Source organism: Schistocerca gregaria, chromosome 3 (assembly GCF_023897955.1).
Source record: "Schistocerca gregaria isolate iqSchGreg1 chromosome 3, iqSchGreg1.2, whole genome shotgun sequence".
Classification (NCBI taxonomy): Eukaryota; Metazoa; Arthropoda; class Insecta; order Orthoptera; family Acrididae; genus Schistocerca; species Schistocerca gregaria.
This window is the reverse complement of record NC_064922.1, coordinates 127,623,181-127,642,376: the sequence shown is the minus strand read 5'-3', so window position 1 is coordinate 127,642,376 and position 19,196 is coordinate 127,623,181. Positions and strand designations below refer to the sequence as shown.

The window sequence follows — 19,196 nt, the reverse complement described above, 5'->3', positions numbered from 1 at the left end:
CCACATACATTTGGTTTTGGTGTACGAAATATGTAATTGTGATGTTCCTGATGACACCGCTGGTAATATTTATGCTTCACTGTACACATTTTTCATGCTTCAGGTCAGTGCCACTTTTTACTTGAAAGCACGTTTCGCGCTAATATTTTTCCAGAAACTCGCATTGCATTACATTCAATTCAGAACTAAAGTATCTCTGCTTCACTCGTGAACCGTAATCTGATCATAGTAGGGAAAAGAGCGTATGTGAGTGTCGATTTGCTCTTTTATTTTTTTCAGATTTAGCACTTCGTCTGTTATTGTGGTTGCCTCTGTTATCTTTGGATGAGATACCAGCACTGTGAAGGTTTCATTAGTGTCTTATTCTTGTAACATCAATTCCAAAGATGCTGGCATGCAATACTCTCCTGTCCCCCAGGTATGACCTGAAAATACAATATATAAAATCAGACATAATATTATTGCAAGTAATACAGAATAAATAGATAATATTCGAATTAAGGTTTCAGCAGCTTACAGTCTATATATTTTTTTCCTTGGTCGCCTTTTGGCAATAATGTGTTCAAGTAATAAGACCATGCAAATAAGAATCTTTGGACATCCTTGGATGTCATTATATTGTAGTTATTTAATAACAGCTGCTTTGCTTCATCAGAAAATTTACTGAGGCGTCCCCTTTTGCATCTTAAAAAAGTAAATACACAGAACATGTTATGGCTGTTGAAGCCTTAACATAAAATCAGGTTATGTCTACTAAAGAAGTTTATCTCAGTTTAGAATAGATTTGATGAACTTCAGCTTTAGATAATTTTCGTAAGTAACTTTAAAGTATTTGTATAAAAAATTTCTTCTAAAATAGAATAATAAGATGCAAAGAAATAGGCCTACAACAAAATAATCTGTTGAATTAATTATTTACATACCTGCCAGAAATTCCTGTTTTCTGTGCTTCTATCTTCTTGCCACATGCAACCTTCCGTTCTTAAAGTTCTTGATATACAAAATGACTTTTCCATAGCTAAGGAAAGAAAAGTCTCTTTGCTGACGACAGCATTTTACAGTCGTAGAGATAAAACAGGGGGATTTCTCGGAGAGAAAGGAACTGAAACACTCAAGGAAGTTGATAATTGGTCAGTATGCAAAAAAGTGACGTTGAACGTAAGGGAAACAAATGTCTTGAATTTAACACTATCATTTTCCTTTCTCAAGCTGAAATTAAATGTAAATGGGACATGTGCAGAATGCGTAGCAATCACAAAATTAGGAACGGATATTGACTCTCAGTTCAATGGATGTGAACACACAAAGTTACTTGCGACAGAATAGCGTCAGTATGTTATGCCCTTAGAATCCACTCAGCAGTGTGTAACAGCCAAGGTCTTTTATTTACATATTGTCCATACGTACTTTCAGTTCTTAGCTATTGAATTCTTTTCTGAGGAACAAATACACAAATTATCAACGCAGTTTTCCAAATACAGAGGAAGGCCATAAGAATAGTAATTAAATGTAGTAGTCGAGGTCATTGTAGGTTTGTTGAAAACACTGGCAATTTTAAGTACACCGTGTGAGTACAACGGGCGTTCAAAAGAAAACGAGCCAGAGGCATAATTACAGAAACCAGTGCCTGTTTGTTACAAGTATTGATTCTAGCTGTTGAGACACTTGTCCCACTTTGACACAAGGCGGTGAATGGCAATCAGAAGGGGACCTTCTTGGTCAAAGAAGAACGTCAGCATAACCTTTCCTGCACTTGTGTGGACGACGACGTCCAGCTGTACGTGGGGAACTGGTTCACATCACAGCCCCGGGAATTTTATGAGACAGCCATTCACCGCCTTGTGTCACAGTGGGATAAGTCTCTCAACAGCCAGGGTCAGTACTTCTAACATACAGGTACTGGTTTCTGTAAATGTACCTCCGGCTCGTTTCTTTTTTAACGCCCCTTATACATTTACCAGGCAATAAAAAGTATCAAAAACAACATTGATAATTATCGCATAAACAACTTTGTCCATAACCATGGAAGAAGAACTAGACGGAACTTACATTTACCAAGAAAGAATAAATGAAAAACACGGAACAGCATTTTCTACCAAGGAATAAAACTGTGCCATAAATTGCCCAAGGAGATCAAAAAGATTGCTTAAACAGACTTACTTTAAAAGACATTTAAGAAGGTCCTGTTAAGCAGTACATTCTATACATTGAAAATTACTTAGATAACAGAGACTAGATGATTGATAAAAAAAATGTAACACATATAAGTAATAATGTCGATAATAAAACATATTTCACATTCCACTTTCACACTATTTTTTCCTTTTTTCTTTTTTGAAAAAATAACTCGCAAAGCTATGCAATGTAAAAATAAACACCTTATCCTCTTTCCGAACTCAGCTTTTCACTCCTTATAGAGGGATTCTGACTCAGATCTTTCAGGGTAGCTAATGGGAAGTTGCGGTACACAAAACGGAAACAAACATCTTCGCTATGACCTCGTCATCAGCTGATAGTGTGTGTAGTATTATATTACGAAACGATGCGTACACAGTGTGTACAGTGACTGCGAGTGAGAAATTATATTGTACAGTAGGGATACACCGAATGAGACAGCGCTGTTTTAAACAGACTGGCCATGTATTTGGGAGGCTGGAGGTTTCACTTTGCATCTGGCCAGCCTGATTAGGTTTCGCTAAAATTCGTCAGGAAAATGTCGCGATAGTTCCTGTTATAAGGCCACGAATATGCTGTTCCGTCCACGTCAAACTAGATCTTTGAGTGTTTAATTGTCTGTGTGTTGGTTTTGCTGTTCATAAACTGTAATACCTTACAATTTATGAACAACAAAAACAACACACAAACAATTAAACACTTAAAGATCTAGTTTGACGAGGATGGAACAGAATATTCGTGGCCTTATAGCAAGAATTAAGATAAGTCCAATATTCTCGTAAAAGGGATCTTCTGATGAATACTACTGCTACTATCAGTACTAGTAACACTGTTATTAATACTTTCATGTGGACTGTGAATTATTGTGATACGTGTTATCATGGTTACTTGGTAGGGACTGCAAACATTGTGTTGTACAGCAGAATTATTTGATTGCGCGTGTTTAAATTTTTTAAAAAAAGAAAAAAGGTGAGCGCCGAACAGAGGAGGTTGTGCTGTGCCATTGTGACAACTGAAATGCCAACAAGTGTTACCGCCAATGTAACGGACCTCAGGGCGTGAGGTGAGGACTGCCACGTGACGTCAGAGTGAGACAGACAGAAACGCAAAACCGAGCGAGGTGGCGCAGTGGTTAGAACACTGGACTCGCATTCGGGAGGACGACGGTTCAATCCCGCGTCCGGTCATCGTGAGTTAGGTTTTCCGTGATTTCCCTAAATCACTCCAGGCAAATGCCGGCATGGTTCCTTTGAAAGGACACGGCCGACTTCCTTCTCCATCATTCCCTAGTCCGATGAGACCAATGACCTCGCAGTTTGGTCTCCTTCCCCCAAACCAACCAACCAGAAAGGCAAACGTTGCTCTGTGAGGTAACACTACGTAATTTCGCCGCCCGAGCACCATTGCAAAATCAAACACAGGCGGAAAGATCCAGAATGATTGTCACCAGCAGTTTCGAACAGCGCTGTACAAGAATGGAACGCCCTACCTCGTGGCCAGCTTGGGAGCAGGTTGCGAAGCATCCAGCATCACCGCGACATAAGCGCGGGCTCGTGAGGTTTTTGGAACTCAACAACACATTCTGTGCTGCCTTTCTATCCGTATTGCTAGAACCAGAGAGACTGGCAGTCTATTGAGTTTCAGTGAAACCACACAAGCTGATCGATGATGGCCAGCCTGCTGGCTTCAAAACAGAGGTGCGGCAGGCCTGGTGCACACCACAGCTGTGGTCTGCCGTTGCTGTCTACTGAGTCATCACGGACCAGCAGACTGGTGTGTAGCAAACCCTGTTACACTACAGGTCATCACAGATGATCTGAATGCTGCCATCTCCAACCCGACACGCCGTGGAGCGCCTCCGCAGCCTCGGGTCTGACTCGTGAGCATCTGCTGCCGCCTCGGTCAGTCTGGGCCCTGCTCTTCACGACGAGCGATAACCAAGGGCCACAGTCGGCAGTCTCAATCTGAGCGTGCGACAGGCTGTGTCACTGAGAGCGGTGAGGTAAGAACCGCACTGCCTTGCGGAAGGCGCCCTGCTCGCCCCTCCGCTGCTGCCAGCACAGCACGTGCCGTAGCACTGACCTGCGGGAGCGACGTCATGACGTGCTGACGAGGCGTCTGCCCTTCCTCACAGCACGCGCGTTTACACTGCGTCACCGACTGCAGCTCTGACGACACTTGTAAATTTTATTGCAGATACCACTCTATCTCTGACACGTCTGCGTATGAACTGGACCACTCACTCATACTCCGCACTCGGCTTTCTGTTAGCAAAGCTACATCTACATCTACGTGATTACTGTGCTATTCACAATAAAGTGCCTGGCACGGGGTCCAGTGACCCACCTTCATGCTGTCTCTCAACCGTTCCACTCTCAAACGGCACGCGGGAAAAACGAGCACTTAAATTTTTCTGTGCGAGCCCTGATTTCTCTTATTTTATCGTGATGATCATTTCTCCTTATTTAAGTTGGTGCCAACAGAATTTTTCGCAATCGGAGGAGAAAACTGGTGATTGAAATTTAATGAGAAGATCCCGTCGCAACGAAAAACGGCTTTGTTTTAACGAGTACCACTCCAATTCAATATCATGTCTGTGGCACTATCTCTCCTATTTCGAGATCATGCAAAACGAGCTGCCTTTCTTTGTACTTTTTCGATGTCAGTCGTCAGTCCCACGTAATACGGATCCCACACCGCACAGCAATACTCCAGAATAGGTCAGACCAGCGTGGTGTAAGCAGTCTCTTTAGTAGACCTGTGTTCTGCCTACGAATCGAAGTCTTTGCTTGGCTCTACCCACAATATTATCTATCTGATCGTTCCAATTCACGTTATTTGTAATTGTAAGCCCTAAGTACTTAGATGAATTTACAGCCATCAGATTTGTGTGACTTATCACGTAATCGAAATTTAGCGCATTTCTTTTAGTACTCATGTGAATAACTTCACGCTTTTCTTTATTCAGGGTCAATTACCACTTTTCGCACCATACAGATTTCTTATCTAAATCATTTTGCAATTCGTTTTGGTCATCTGGTGATTTTACAAGACGGTAAATGACAGAATCATCTGCAAACAATCTAAGACGGCTACTCAGATTGTCTGCTATGTCGTTAATATAGATTAGGAACAATAGAGAGCCTATAACACTTCCTTGGGGAACGCCGGATATTACTTCTGTTTTACTCGGTGACTTTTCGTCTATTACTACGAACTGTGACCTTTCTGACAGGAAATCACGAACCCAGTCGCACAACTGAGACGATACCCCGTAGACACGCAGTTTGGTTAGAAGACGCTTGTGAGGAACGGTGTCGAAAGCCTTCTGGAAATCTAAAACTATGGAATCAATTTGACATTCCCTGTCGATAGCACTTATTATTTCATGAATATAAAGAGCTATTTGTGTTCACAAGAACGATATTTTCTGAATCCGTGCTTGACTATATGTCAATAAATCGTTTTCTTCGAGGTACTTCATGTTCGAATACAGTATATGTTCTAAAACCCTACTGCATATCGACGTTAGTGATATAAGCCTGTAATTCAGCGGATTACTCCTACTTCCGTTTTAGGGTAATGGTGTGACATGAGCAATTTTCCAGTCTTTAGGTACGGATCTTTCTGTGAGTGAGTCGTTGTATATAATTGCTAAATAGGGAGATATTTTATCAGCATACTCTGAGAGGAACCTGACTGGTATACAATCTGGACCGAATGCCTTGCCTTTATTAAGTGATTTAAACTGCTGTGCTACTCCGAGGATATCTACTTCTGTGTTTCTCATCTTGGCAGTTGTTCTTGATTGGAATTCAGGAATATTTACTTCGTCGTCTTTGGTGAAAGAGTTTTGGGAAACCGTGTTTAATAACTCAGCTAGGACAGTACTATAGAACTGATTGCACTATCGTTTTGTACATGCGATTTCGATCAAAGATGCACTTTAATTTCCCAGAACCCTTCCAACAAATCTATAAATGGTGGCTTACCGACTAGCTCATACTCAATAGCATTAAACGTTAGAATCCAATTTCTTAAGCCAGTTCGACACTCGAAAAAATCGATCGACATTGAAAGTTCTCGAACGCTTTCAAGCACAATTTTTTTTTGGTGTGTTGTTGTAAAAGAGTGGCCTGTAGTTGTTGCGAACCTTATTAATTTTGTAATCGAGAGATTGCTTGTTTGTTTCTCGCCAAATGCAAATGTTTTTTAAATTTTGTTTCCATTCTACTCTGGAGCGCCAAAGAAACTGATGTAGGCGTGCGGATTCAAATGCAGAGATATGGAAACAGGCAGAATACGGCGCTGCGGTCGGCAACTCCTATGTAAGACAGTAAGTGTCAGACGCAGTTGTTAAATCGATTACTGCTGCTACAATAGGAGGTTTTCAAAATTTATGTGAGTTTGGACGAGGTGTTAGAGTCGGTGCAGGAGCGATGGGACGCAGCATCTCCGAGGTAGCCATGAAGTGGTTTTCCGTACGACCATTTCACGAGTGTACCGTGAATATCAGGAATCCGGTAAAACATCAGATCTCCGACGTCGCTGCAGCCAGAAAAAGATCGTGCAAGGACGAGACCAACGACGATTGAAGTGAATCGTTCAACGAGACAGAAATCCAACCCTTCCGCAAATTGCTGCAGATTTCAATGCTGGGCCATTAACAACTACCAGCGTGCCAACCATTCAACGAAACATCATCGACGTGGGCTTTCGTAGCCTAAGGCCCACTCGTTACTCTTGATGACTGCACGACACAAAGCTTTTCGCCTCGCCCGGGTCCGACTACATCAATATTGGACTGTTAATGACTGGAAACATGTCTGGTTGGGCGAGTCTCGTTTCAAATTGTACCGAGCGGATGGACGTGTACTAGTATGCCCATTCGTTAAAATTGCTTCAGACTCAGGTATTTGTCTTAGCAGTTAAGCCCCTAGTTTGAAGCGGAAAGCAGAAATTCCTCCGCTTCGTCTACACAAGGAGAAATCTTGAAAAAGACGTCATTTTCTGAATATTGTAGGTCAAGGAATAAGAATTGTGAGCCCATGTAAAGCTTACCATGTCTTAATAGATCTTTCGGGAACAATTTTACGTATGAACCACAGCTTTTTGCCTCACAATTTTTTCTGAATTGGTGCAAGATATAGACGGGCCAACATGTTGCCAAGGTTGTTCCGACTCCCCAGCAGAAGTTTCACATCCTCTATTCAGTCCCGGTCTCTACTCATGCGATTTCTATAGTTTTGGAGCGCTGAAGAAAAACATTCGTGGCCATCGATCTGCTTCGGATGAAGAGGTACATGCCTGGGTACAGTCATGGTTCTGTAGGCGGCCACAAATATTTTTGCCGTGAAAGCATTGACCATCTTGTCCCACAGTGGGATAAATATATTAGCAATCATGGCAGTTATTGAGCTAATAAACAGTTTAATTCCTTTTCCCATCTGTCTCGTTTGCGTTTGACTGTCCCTAAAAATTGCTGCAGTTTGAGCTGGACAATGCGACACACCCCCAGAATTGCTACAGAGTGGTTTCAGGAACATTTTTCTGAGTTTAAACACTTCCTCTGGCCACCAAACTCCGCAGACATGAACATTATTTATCATATCTGGGATGCCTTGCAATGTGCTGTTTGGAAGAGACCTCCAATCCCTTGTACTCTTATGGATTAATGGACAGCCCTGCAGGATTCATGGTGTCAGTTCACTCCAGCACTACTTTAAACATTAATAGAGTCCATGCCATGTTGTGTTGCCACACTTATGCGTGCTCGCAGCCGGCCGCGGTGGCCGAGCGGTTCTGCAGTCCGGAACTTTGCGACTGCTACGGTTGCACGTTCGAATCCTGCCTCGGGCATGGATGTGTATGATGTCCTTAGGTTAGTTAGGTTTAAGTAGTTCTAAGTTCTAGGGGACTGACGACCTTAGATGTCAAGTCCCACAGTGCTCAGAGACATCTGAAACATTTTTTTGCGTGCTCGCGGGGGCACTCCACGATATTAGGTAGGAGTACCAGTTTCTTCAGCTCTTCAGTGTATATTTATTCTCAGTTTAAAATGTTAACCAACAAGTATTCATGTGTAAGTTCGTGATAAAAATAACGTATTTTATATTTAACAATGGAAAATCCTGTGCAATATTAGGAAAAGGCTAGATTAGTACTGACCATATAGCGGAGGCGCTGGGTCACAGAAAGCCACAACAAAAAGACTAGTAAGCTTTTGGCCGAAAAGGCCTTCATCGGAATTAGACAAAATACACACACACATACACACAATGCAAATGCAATTCACACACACATGAGCACACTCTCTGACTGGCAGCCAGAAAGCTTAATTGTTTGACAGTGTTGATGTTGTGCCTATCTGCGACACAACGTCTCCGCCCGCCATGTGGGGAGTAGCAATATATCCTTTTCATAATATTTTATATTTAATTACTAACCACCTAAAATTGCAAGTATTCATAATAATTTACAATTTATTGCACAAATACGAAATGACTTACGTAAAATTAAAAAAAACTGTGTATCAGTAATACGAAAGTACAAAGACTGAATGCAGTTTGTGTGGTCAACCTCATAAGTAACTGCATCAGTAACACTGTTTTTAATATGATGTTGGTGTTTATTCATAATTTCAAGAAATAAAAAAGTATTTCATTTTCGATTTGATGTTTCGCATTTATGTACCAAATTTTAGTTTACTACTTACATTTTCACACAATTAGTATTGAATAATGAAAAATGTTGTTTTATTAAAAATTATGATTTAATATTTGCTGATCAACATTTAAGTTTGATAGTCAATAGTCAATAGTCAATAGTCAATAGTCAATAGTCTGCAAAGCGTGAGGACCAAGATAGCTTTCGCGTGTCTCAGTGCCAAGGAACAAAGCTCGAGGAAAATTGCACCGTACATAGGAAGAACTGCTACAGTACAATAGAAAAGGTAACTGAAAGAAATACGCAGTGAGACGAACAGCAATGACACTTTTATCCAAAGACAGTAATTACAGTGAAGTCACCGCGATTTGTGATGTTCACCCGGACATTACAAAAAGGGAAACATGTTTCCTAATAGGATGCGTCATCACCGTGAACGGCAGTGGAGGCTCTGCAACGTGCTTCCACGGTGGCCACGAGGTGGGTAAGGAGTTCCCGCGGTACGGCGTTCCAGTCCTCCACGTGCTAGATGAGCCTTCGTGCATGTGGACGTGCTGCAATGCGTCTGCCAAACGCATCCAACACGTGCTCGAGGTGGCTGAAGTCGGGGTGTGGGCAGGCCAGTCGATTTGGCGAATAGCTTCTCGTTCCAAGAGCTTCACCCCACGCTAGAGATTGGCAAACTGAAACACGTAACTGTTTCGAAACAAATGACACAGTACAATGTAATGTTTCGATACGCGGTTTCGAAACAGTGAAACAGTTTGTGTTTTGTAATCTAATAAACCTACACATTTTATCATCTTGAATGTCTACTGTATAAGTATGTCCATATAAACACAAATGAGGTGCGAGAGCGCTAATGATTCGCAGAAAGTATCAAACTATCACTTAGGCGTCTTGGCAGTTTCGTATTTCATGCAGCAAATGCGCTGCTTTCGTGTCGTGTGACTTTCATACTTTTCAATTGGCTGAGGACAGCCATAGCTGAAGACAGAAGAACCACCACGAACGGAACTGGAGGTGGGAGCAAACTGCAGAAACAACGGATATGCTACTGGGATTCCCACATTCCGTTAGTATGGGTAATATACCCATCCTGCTAATTTTCATGCACGCAAAGGGAATCATTGTGGATAATGGGCACAGTGACTATAGACTCACAAATAATGCCAAATAATTCGAATAAATAACAAAATATAACAGAAAATTTTTTTGTCTTTCAAGGTGTTTCGAACCAATACTATAAATTCACCATGCTTCCCAGCCCTTCCCGTTCACCATTACACTATCAGTGATATGTCAAACAGATTGCTTGCAATTATACCTACATCAAATTTATGTATATGTCTAATAATTTCACTCTACGCCTTTTATTCAAAATGTTGTAGGCTTACTTGCGTTTCTTAATATGATTACTGTACATGAACAGAGAAGCGTATGTTATAAGAAAAGTGTAATTTAACTGAATGATTTTCACATATTTATTATTTTGAATTGAATAGTATGCGTTGTTTTATTGTTTGGTTAGTGTTTATAAAGCAGATAAAGATTATAAAGCCATTTCGGAATAGGACAGTCAGCTAGAAACGAAGCTTTATTTTCGGATATCTTAAGCTTCATGCTATTGCTTGTCAAAAAGATTTGGACACTCTTGAAAGTGTTTCACGAAGTGTTATGTTGTGTTTCAGTACCTGTGCCGAGCCCGAATCTCGTCCGACACAGAGCGGAACGAAACATCACTGTTTCGTTACAATTAGTGCGTTCCAAGCACACGTGGACTGAAACAGCCTTATTTTGAAACAACGATACAGTTTCTGTGTCTGGCTCGAGATCGAATCTGGTCCGGTTATCCGAGACAGGGGCGGAATGAAACACCACTGTTTCGAATCAGTGAACCACAGCCGTTCCGAAACACTGAAACAGTTCCACGATCGATACACTGTATCTAAACATAAAAACAGTGACCAAGTCTACCCCACGCGCTATTCGTAACGGTCGCGCATTGACATCCATGGAAATGATGTCTGGGCGAACGCTCCCCTGGAAGACGCATGTGGGGAAAGTGTATAGTGTCACAACAACGTTCACCGGTGAGTGTACCTATGTTTAAAGAGACGAAGGGCAGTACGCCGATGCAACATTGGCCTCCCCATTCCAAAAAACAGGACCACCTCTCCCTATATCAGGGCCCCTTCCGTGCCCCTCGACTCTTGTGACTGCCATCTGGTTTCTGCACAAACTTTAAATAGCCTTTCGCGCCCTGATTTTGATCCCTGCCACCTTCAGAATTTGAAAGAGAGTATTCCAGTCAACATTGTCAAAAGCTTTCTCTAAGCCTACAAATGCTAGAAAAGTAGGTTTTGCCTTTCCTTAACCTATCTTATATAAGAAGTCGTACGGCCAGTATTATCTAGCATGTTCCTATATTTCTCTGGAATCCAATTTACCCCAAAAACATAAATTTTACTGCAATGAACAATCATGAAGTTCATTGAGCGCAAGGTAACGTCTGTTTCCCCTAAGCAACTTTTATATTGTGTCCTTATGTTGCCGTCATGAGTTTGATAAATTGGCTGAAGAGAGACGGCTGGAACTATAAGCAGAAAGTAATATATTGAGAACTTAAAACAGCGCACGTATTATTGAAAATCTGTGTGACTAACTATGATGAAAGCGATGAAACTTGTGAAACTTAAAATTTTCGTAATTGTTGGAACGAAGAACAGTAAAAATATTTCACTTCTGAAGATTTACGGCTGGAAGTGAAAGAAAGATATCTAGGACGTCGTGTCTGCCATGAAATCAGCTAACTTGGCATGGAAACACAAAGGGGCACAGAATTAAATTTTCAAAGGGGTTTGTGGAACGTAAAGTTAACAGCAATGGTGGCAACAAAGTGAAAGAACAATCTATTTTGAGGAAAAAATTCATATATACATAGACATCTATTTCCCCTAAAACCTCTGCCCCAATAAAAAACGAAGGCAACAAAAAATATTTTGAAAACACTGTTGACAACATGAATACTAAACATATAGAAACTACGGTTAGAATAAATCCATAAATATTATAAAAAGGCATGTATGCGTGTATGTTCCACATCTCCTCCTAAACCACCCAAGCGATTTCAACCAAATTTGGTACACATTTTCTTTACTGTCAGGCGACACTCGCTGTGGGCGTAACAACCACCTAACTTGACATAATTCGGAAGATATAACCTCATAAACAACGAGATGTGCGAAAAACTGTTGCATGATGTATGGCTTTTAAATTGTTACTTTCGTACCACTAACCCTGCACGGAACAAGTTTCTCAGATAGAATCCACATATGCAGCTAAATGCAGCTACAAAATTATATCGTAGTACCACACGTAGCTCAGGCGATATTGCGTCATGTACAATGAGATGCGTGAAAACCTGTCGCATTGTACATGACCTTTAAGTCTATACTCAACACATTTTGCAGACGGTACCCACATATGCCACTGAATGTACTCACAAAATTATATCACTTTATGACAGATTAAGAGATAAGGCGTCATAAACACTGAGACGCTTGAAAAACTGCGGCATTATGCTTTACGTTTAAATTTATTACTCCTTTGCTACTAATTCTATTCACTACAAATTTCGCAGACAGTATCCACATATGCCGCTGAATGTACCTGTACAAATACATTATTATACTACTCATAGTTCAAGAGAGCTGACGTCATAAACACACAGATGCGTGAAAAATTGCCGCTTCATCCATGAAGTTTTAATGCATTATTTTTTTACTACTAAGACATTGTAGCCGAGTCAAATTAAGGAAATCACTGAGACGTGGCAGCGCTTTTGACTGTTTTCAACCGCGAAGCGCAAATGGCTGCAGGCTAAAAGAGTAGCCGCCAATAGAACTACGAAGAAGCGTTGCCTTATAGAAGCGTTGCCATATAGACGTTTACAAAACCGAGGTGTAGACGCCTGAAACAGTTGCGCCCAGCCTGCAGCAACTGCCCGTGATCATGTTTCTTAATCTGAATACTGTACGTTTGTACATTATCAATGTTTCTTCGTATGACTGTTTCATAATTTCAAGGTGGTTTCACGAATAAATGGAAATGAAATTTTTTCGATGCTTCGCTACAAACACAGTTCATTTGTTTTGTTTCCGTTTCTAACAGAAAATTGGGAATATGAATACCCTGGTAATGCCGGTTTGTCAGCTAGTGTAAAAGGAATCACGGAGGCCGGCTGTTTGAAATTCCCTGACTCTCTGTTAAACAGGAGATATTCGGAGGCTTCATCTGAAATGGTGCGAGAGATTGGCCTCTGGGGAAAGCTAACGGTATGCAGCAGTTCATGATTCATCGCACGCAGCTGCACCGCGCTGGAAATGTACAGCGGGCGCGCGTGCTCCAACTATGATGGAACAGTGCTACGAAAAATACCTTAAACGGGGAGGTTCCTGGTTCCTGGTAAAGCCTGCCGCAGCAAGTTGTGATGTCTCATTTAATTTATTCTTTTTGTGTACTAGTATGCATGCAAAGAAGGACAGGAATGACGTTTAAAGCTACGCTGTTGTGTAACACAAAAAAGAAAGCAGATAGTAGACTGAAAACCCAAGTATATAATTCTACAGCCGTGATAAGAAAACATGTCGACAAAGTTAGGTTAGAGCTAATTTTTGCATTACATGATGGTAAATGGGTATGGAACGCAAACTCTCAATGGACAAGCATGGTGAGTTTGGTGCTATTCATCCGTTGTGATATTGGATGGCTACAAAAAACCCAAGTGTGGGTTACGAGACGGGGACCCGCCCAGTATTATTGTCAGTGCATAACATCGGTCGATTATAAATAATCGCTTGGTAGGTGTTGCGTAAAAAAAATTCTTGGTTACGAGACGATATGAAGTCTGATAAAGCTGCGGGCAAGCCAACGGGTGAACAATATCGATTCAGTGAGGCAGGGGGTCAAAGGAAAGGAAGGGTTTGACTCACAATATTACAGAACTGACTAGAGCAGTGGTTAATGACAGCTAAATCGATCGAGGTCATTTGGATTTGTTTCGTTTCACAGTCAGGTCCATTGGTTTTGAACTGCTTCTGGAATAATCCTTTCCATTTTACAATATAGGGTGATTCAAAAAGAAATATATTTCAGTTGTTTATCACAGACAAATTATAAATAATAGAAACGAATTGCTATTCTCAGAAGTTTTGACACAGCTGCACTGTTGTTTGTTCTGTAGTAACAAGGCGCTACACCACAAAAGAAATCATTTGTGCCTTGGCATTTACACGAAGTCAGTCCATTGTTCAAGTGCAACCTGCGTTCCGCCGTCGAGGGAGTCGCCTCTCCATGTGCAGATTTATCACTAGCATGCAAAATTCTCGGGAGTTTGTTGCGTATGCAAAGGGAAAAGCATTGGTCGGCCACGCACGCCTGATGAAAATGTCGAGCGTGAACAAGATGCGTTCACATGTAGACCTCGGAAGGCCATAAGACAGGACAGGTCAAACAACGGTATGGCGTGTCCTGAATGACGCCCTTACATGATTTTCCCCTGACACCCAAACTTCCAGGTGCCAGACACTGAGATCGATACCAAACGTTGTATGTTGCCAGAGTATGAACCAAAACACCGATTTAGTTCGTACTATGTGCTGCCGTCTAGTAGAACGAGCGTAAACGTTATTTAAAAGCAGCACCAGAACTACGGGGTACATCAAAAGCACAACTGTAAGTAACATATGTTAGATGCGTGGGCCGAGCGGTTCTAGGCGCTACAGTGTGGAACCGCGCGACCGCCACGGTGCTACGGTCGCAGGTTCGAATCCTGCCTCGGGCATGGGTGTGTGTGATGTCCTTAGGTTAGTTAGGTTTAAGAAGTTCTAAGTTCTATCGGACTGATGACCTCAGAAGTTAAGTCCCATAGTGCTCAGAGCCATTTGAACCATTTACATGCGTGGGAAAGTTGGAGGAGCGTTAGATCCTCATACCAAGCGTTCCTCGTTCAAACTCAAACGATGACAATTTTTTTTTTTACTGTATTATGCGTGAAAGTGTTATATGGGACAAGTGTTTACGACATGTAAAATGGCTGCTTGTTGTTTACAGCAATGTTGTCTCGGCAGTCTTCCTTCGCTTCCTTTCTTTAAAATTAGTAAAACTATAGAGTACAATTGTAGTTTCACCGAATATACCATCAGAATAGAAAAATAAACAATTGCATCACACGCGCGGAAGTAATGCTAATAATAATAATTAATAATAAACAAAATAATAAGATGAGTAATAGGTACATAACGCTCAACTAACGAAGCGGAAGTGGACAGCCAAAAGAAAATTGCTACGAACTCCGAAAAGTCCTTTTGCGTGTCAGGAAAATGTTTTCGCATATAACTTTCACGAGTAAACAATTAAAAAAATTGTCAGCGGTAGGATTTGAATGCTCTACAATTTCACCAATACTAGATCTACTATACGATCACTCAGAGATAGGTTTCTCCTGTGCTCCGTAGCTCTGGTGATACTTTTAATTACCGTCCACGCATGTTCTACTGGATGACAGCACATAACAGGAACTAAATCTGTGTTTTGGTCGATACTCTGTCGGCATACAGCGATTGGTACCGATCTGGGTGTCTGACATTTGTGTAAGTCGACTTCGACTAGTCGTTCCATTCTTTTATACGTATTTCATATTTGCAAGCATGACTTATTAAACTGACACTTCCGAATATTTACTCTTTTCAGCATATTTGGACTTGGAATTACTCTATTACAGGGCTTCCCAACCTTTTCAGCTGGCGGACCCCTTCTTCAGTCAAAAACCCATGGCGGCCCCTAGTCAGTCAAGAGCACAGTAACTTTAAATTTCAGAGCGAAAGCCATGGAACTGAAAGCTTCTTAATGCAAGTGCCATGTTCCCAATGACCCTCCTCCCCACCCCCTTAAGTATCGAGTCTTTGGTTTGGAGATGAATGAAAACAACCTGAAGGTCAAAAATCGACTTTTGAAATAGGTAGTGCACTGACAAAGCAAGTTTAACATTTAATGATGCCTGGGGCCGCATACGTGCCAGCGAGCGCTGTGATTGGTCGACAAAGCTCGCTCCGCTCATGCGTAAAAGGTTTCAGGGCATCTAGCGCCGTGAGCCGGCGCACAAACGACCCCCGTATTGTTGCGAAACAGTCGATCGGAGAAGCCGCATTCTCTGGCACTAACCTGTGTATGCGTTCTCACTTAGGAACCGCAAAGGCTGGTTGGGAATACGACCTGAAGTAAAAGTACACGTTTTTCACTTGAAAAAAAGTGATGAATTTGATTTTCACATTTTTATTCAGTAATTTTACTCATTATTTTACATGTTTTGGTGAAAGGTGGCCGCGGACCCCCTAGAAAGAGCTGGAGGACCCCTAAGGGGCCCGCGGACCACACGTTGGGAAGCCCTGCTCTATTACATTTTACTTGAAATCTGAGGTACACCGGTTGTCTTGAAAATCTTGCACGCCAGGCGGAACGGTCTTATAGGCGTTGGTTCCCCAGGATATTTTTAGGGACAGTAAAACGAAAACGAGACAGATGGGAAAATGAATTAAACTGTTTATTAGTTCAGTAACTGCCATGATTGCTAACATATTTATCCCACTGTGAGACAAGATGGTCAATGCTTTCACGGCAAAAATATTTGTGGCCGCCTACAGAACCATGACTGTACCCAGGCATGTACCTCTTCATCCGAAGCAGATCGATGGCCACGAATGTTTTTCTTCAGCGCTCCAAAACTATAGAAATCGCATGAGTAGAGACCGGGACTGAATAGAGGATGTGAAACTTCTGCTGGGGAACAACCTTGGCAACATGTTGGCCCGTCTATATCTTGCACCAATTCAGAAAAAATTGTGAGGCAAAAAGCTGTGGTTCATACGTAAAATTGTTCCCGAAAGATCTATTAAGACATGGTAAGCTTTACATGGGCTCACAATTCTTATTCCTTGACCTACAATATTCAGAAAATGACGTCTTTTTCAAGATTTCTCCTTGTGTAGACGAAGCGGAGGACTTTCTGCTTTCCGCTTCAAACCAGGGGCTTAACTGCTAAGACAAATACCTGAATCTGAAGCAATTTTAACGAATCGGATTTGATTTCAAAACTGAAGGTTATTTGTGAGTGACATTAACCAAAATCTTGATGCAAATCTGAGTACAGGGTGAAAACTGATCAGCACATTCATCGGAGTAGGCAAGATACTTGAGACTCCAGGGAACGTTCCTACATACAAAATCGGTTGACAGCTAGCAGCAAGAGAGTCAGCACAACACATTTATTTTTTGCCCTAGCTACTCCATACTACTTCCTTGTTAATGAACGGTGTGATTCATACTGGACTTTACCGACGCCAATCTGTGTACTTGCTTATGCATGATCTATCATAGTATTTCCTTTACAGGTTTTGAAGTTGTTCATAATGAAACATCATGTTTTATCGAACACCATATGTTGATAATGAAATCCATCACACTCGTCACGGCAAGACAGCAAATGTTACGCAGATAGAGTTGTCGACATTTCATTTACTCAGCCAGAGCTATTTTATTTCTTTATATTGTATGTAGCATACCATACACTCTTCCTTGCTTCACAAAAAAATATTTAACAAAATAAATGTACAGTGTAATATACAGTGGAACGTACGTAGACTATTCACACACTTTGAAATATCACAAAACACTCGTCGTGGTTCGTTCACTTTGCCATAACTTTTGTTTACGTTTGTACCAAATTGAGTGGGATATTCGAATACAGAAGCTGCTACACGCTAAGTTGATTCGCTATGATAAATGTGTCTTGCATATGTATCTGTAGATTCTAAATAGTAAGCTGAATGTACAACAGGAAAAGTGGGCTCCTGATACCTTCGGTTTACGGGTAGACTCTTTGCTGCGAACACACGACAAATGTATGGTTTTCTTCTACAGTAAACATTCAAACGAGACTGCTCAGAAACAGATTATGAACGGATCTATGTCAACATCTATACTCTGCAAACCACTGTGAAGTGGCAGAGGGTACTTCCCACAGTACTACGAGCTGGCAAGCTGCCTCGATTGATTAGCCTAGTGACAAGATGTTTGCTAATTTTGTGGTTAGTGAACCAAGATTTTACAGGAATTTCAAATACAATAGTGGCATTCCACTTGCCTCTGATAGCACTAGAGAACTTTCAGTTTTATTTCTGACATTATCGAGCTTTGTTTTTTCACCCATGATACAAGATCGAACCCTAGAATGATTTTAAGTCGAAGATTTCCTAAAGTTGAAGATTCTTCTGCCAAGTGATTCACCTGTTCATTAAAGCTAATTATGTATGTTTTTGGTTTATAACATCCAAAGAGACATGACTAATGTGTATCCTTCTGTCAACTTTAAAAGTAATGTGACAGCAAATGTCTTGGACAAGTCGTAGCTGTGTGGTATCCTTGTGCGAAGATGTAATACACATATTGAATTTTTTCCTCTGAGTAAGGTGGATCAGCGGTTAAGACTATGGACTCGAAATGCGGAAGATCGAGGCTGAAGTCATCGTTCGGTAACACATATTTAGTGTTTTCCGTTGTTCCCCCAAATTACTTAACGGAGAATGCCGCGGATGATTTTTAAAAAGTATACACTCAGTTTCCTTCCTTGAGACTAAACGGGTGTCAGATCTGATTTCCAGATATTCGGTGTTGAATCCTTGACGGCCCTTGGAATTTTAGAGTTTCGTACCTCAGTCGATAAAAACAGAGCCCTTTCAAGACAAGTTTGTTGTCTGTCTGCCTGTCTTTCTGTGCGACAGCAAAAAACACTTTTCTCAGGGTATCAAGTTGAAATGTATATCACATGGCTCTGAGCACTATGGGACTTAACATCTGAGGTCATCAGTCCCCTAGAACTTAGAACTACTTAAACCTAACTAACCTAAGGACATCACACACATACATGATCCAGGCAGGATTCGAACCTGCGACCGTAGCTGTCGCGCGGTTCCAGACTAAAGCACCTAGAACTGCTCGGCGACCTCGGCCGGCGAAATGTATATCACATACTAAGGCCTATAGCCTTTTGGCGTTATAGCAAAAGTAAGCTTCTAAGTCAAAGCAATCAAAAGATACGGCCATTTATGTCACATATTTTCATACTCGAAAACTCACTCATGATTGTGTAGGGCACTTCGCGTTGACCTAGGAATCATCAAATTTGGCAAACGTGAGGTTTCACAGTATATGTAGAGGAGAAGAAATCTGCTAAGTATTATAACACGAAAAAATATTTCTTGCTATTTGTTTTGCGACTCTCTGTCTGTCCGCCTGTT

General features: G+C 41.4%; 1 protein-coding gene across 2 annotated transcripts in view; it reads left to right on the top strand.

The window, feature by feature from the left end:
- The window catches only part of LOC126356264 (uncharacterized), a 241,031-nt gene that overhangs the window by 162,297 nt on the left and 59,538 nt on the right, over positions 1-19,196 (top strand). Inside the window, exon 2 of one of the 2 annotated variants that reach the window (XM_050007105.1) lies at positions 280-418. The exons of the other annotated variant lie outside the window; for it this stretch is intronic. The gene's annotated coding sequence lies outside the window, so the exon portion shown is untranslated. The remainder of the gene's footprint in view (positions 1-279; positions 419-19,196) is intronic. 2 annotated transcript variants of the gene reach the window in all.